The sequence below is a fragment of the Charadrius vociferus genome, unplaced genomic scaffold (genome assembly GCF_000708025.1).
Source record: "Charadrius vociferus isolate BGI_N301 unplaced genomic scaffold, ASM70802v2 scaffold266, whole genome shotgun sequence".
Classification (NCBI taxonomy): Eukaryota; Metazoa; Chordata; class Aves; order Charadriiformes; family Charadriidae; genus Charadrius; species Charadrius vociferus.
Window position 1 is genome coordinate 2,636,848 of NW_009649114.1, and position 2,838 is coordinate 2,639,685.

Consider the following 2,838-nt stretch of genomic DNA (forward strand, 5'->3'; position numbering starts at 1 on the left):
GAGGCTGGGGGCTCGCTCGGAGCAGAGACCCAGCTCTGCCTGCAAGATGGGCAAACCCGCACGCTCCAGCCGTGGGGTCCCATGCGGGCGAGCTCCCACGGGCACCGAGCATCCCCCAGCACCCAAAAGGCATCCTAAGACCGCCCAGATGCATAACACCATCCTTTAAGCAGGGAAACAACCCCTGTTTGCCAAAAACTACCACTACGAGCCCCTTCTTGGGGGGTGAGAGAGGGCAGGGGGGAGCAGAAAACAACTGTCTGCAGGGGAGCAGGCGCCCAGCGCTCTCAGTCCCCGGGCACCAGCACCGGTGCCCCCATCCCGGCCACGAGCATCCCCCCAAGGTGGGTGACTCTCCCACCCATCCCCAGGAGCCGGCCACACTCTGACCGGCGTAGCTGGCCCTAAACTAGTTAGGCAGGATGGGTCCCCGGGGAGGCACTAAGAAATCCATGAGAATTAACTGAAGGGGAGAGAATTCAATTAGGGATGGGGACAGGCAGCTGCTAATCCGAGCCGGCCACGAGAGGGGAGCTGCCCCGGACCTGCCCGGCCTCATTAGTGGGGCAGGCGTCTCCGTAACCCCTTGAACCCCTCTGTTTGCCCAGACGTTGTTTGCAGGTTGCGAGGAGCCGGGCTGGCAGGCAGCGGGAGGCGGCTGTGCCGCACCGACCGGCCCCGGCAGCAGCCCCGGCCCCTCCGCGGCACCTCCGTTATCCTCAGCAAGAAAAGCACCCAGGGCTCCTCTCGGCACAGCAGCCCCCACCTCGGCGAGGCGCACCGGCCAAGCCCCCGACCCACTGCACTCGTGAGCGGGGACACTTTGCAGCCCCATTCCTTGGCCCAAAAAGAAGTATTTTCCTGTCCATGTTCTTACTGATGCTTTGCAATAGGAAATGTACTTAGGTTTTTTATCTTCTGGCTGGGTCTGGGCATCACCGGGATTCAGGTCCCCCGGTGCACCGGGCGTCGCAGGGACCCGGCACAGCCCCACCACACTCTCTCGATGATCCCCGAGGCGGCATCTCGCTCTCTGCTCAATAGGGAAGAGCTAACAGACTCTCCGCGGCAAACCCTGTTCACGGCTTAGTTTGGAATCAGCACGTGCTGCTGTACCCGAAGCAGCACCCCGGGCCCCGCAGGACACGGGCTGTCCCCCGCAGATGCTGCTGATGCTCGGCCGCGGCTTCGTGAAACAGAGGGTGAGGACGGGCTGCAGGGACAGCCCTGTGAAACCCCCACGGTGTGCAACGCAACACCCGATTGCGAGTCCCGTCTCGGCACAGAGAGACTTTAAATCTGGTTTCTCAGCCTCAGAGGGATGTATGGACTCCTCCCTGTCCTGTCCACGTCTCGGCCACAGCAGAATTGTCCCCCCAGAGTCAGGTCTGGATTCTCTCTGGCTTTGCCTCACTCCTGCACCTCTGACACTTGAAGATAAAGGCATAAATCAACGCTACTTCTGCTCAGCAAAGAGAAATCCTCGCGCTCGCCCTCGCTCCTGAGCAAGGCACTGAGCCAGGAGGGCTTCAGGGCCACCGAACCGGAGCAGTCAGTGGCCCTGTAGGACCACGATGGAGGGGGAAAAAGCAGGACCAGGCTGTGAGCCCCAGCCTTAACAGAGGCAGCGCCGTCCCTCATGGTGTTCCTGTCCCCTGCCAGGGGAAGCTCTGCTACCACGTGGGATGGACACACATGTCCTTGCCTTGGTTGGAAACTGGAAGCGGGATGAGATGGGATGGGATGGGATGGGATGGGATGGGATGGGATGGGATGGGATGGGATGGGCTTCTCCTCCTCTTCCCAGCTCTGCCACCGCCCTCCCCGGGGGCCCCGGGACAAGCCCGGGCTCCGTGTGAACACAGCCTCATTCACTGCACTTCCAGGCTGGGGAGCAGGAGGAAATTGGGAACAGATGAAGTCATGAGGATCCCCAGGGCACGTCGCCTGCGCCTTGTAGCCCGGCTTTCCTGACCCGGCCTCCCCGGAGCTGTGGCCAGCAGGGCCAGACCCTCCGAGCCCCCCGGGGACTGGGCAGCCCTGACCCATCTGTGGTTCTGGCAGGAACGATGCTGTCCGTGTTGAACCCGACCTTCACGTGCTTCAAATCCACGTGTGCATTCTTCCAGCGTCACCAGAGCGTGAACACAGGGACCAGCCCCAGGAATACAAGTCCTGGTCCCTGGCGGATGCACAACTGCCCTGGCTAAGTTCAAACAAGGACCACTTCTCTCCGGGGAAGCCAATCTGCCGGTCCCTAGCGAGCAACCGCTGCAGGGCAGAGCCAACAAACCGCGTGAGCTCAAAACCACCGAAAGCGATGGGCGAAGAGGTGTTACCCACACGTGGACCTACCTGATGGCACCCGGGGGGCTCCGAGTCAACAGTTTGCTCTGGAGAAGGGCAGCGAGAACCTGAATTTCAGCCTCAGCCTTATCGAAAATCTCTCTCCCTGACCATCACCCCATGAACCTCACTCGGCTCCTCTCCCCTCCGCGAGCCCCAGCCCGGCAAACGCCGGCTGAGTCCCTCCCGGAGGGGACCCTTTGGTGCCAGCCGGAGGAGCTGGCTCCGTGTTAGGGCCAGATCCTGCATTTGGCCCCCGTGACCCCCTCCCCCAGTCCTGTCTCCCGTCCCAGTGAGGGGGCTCGGGGTCCGGCGCTTCGCCCGCGCTCGGCGTACATTAGACGCAGATGACTGGGTGCAGCTACCGGGGTAAGAGCCGCCGTCACTTTGATTTATGAGCACATCAGGAGGAGTTTCGGCGTGACACACGGGACTGACAGGAGCAGTTCATTAAGCTGACACTGAGGTTAGGCGGCAGGCAGGCCCTCCCCG

General features: G+C 62.2%; 1 protein-coding gene across 1 annotated transcript in view; it reads right to left on the reverse strand.

Moving 5' to 3' along the window:
- The window catches only part of FOXP4 (forkhead box P4), a 56,230-nt gene that overhangs the window by 20,360 nt on the left and 33,032 nt on the right, over positions 1 to 2,838 (reverse strand). The gene's annotated exons all lie outside the window — the stretch shown is intronic.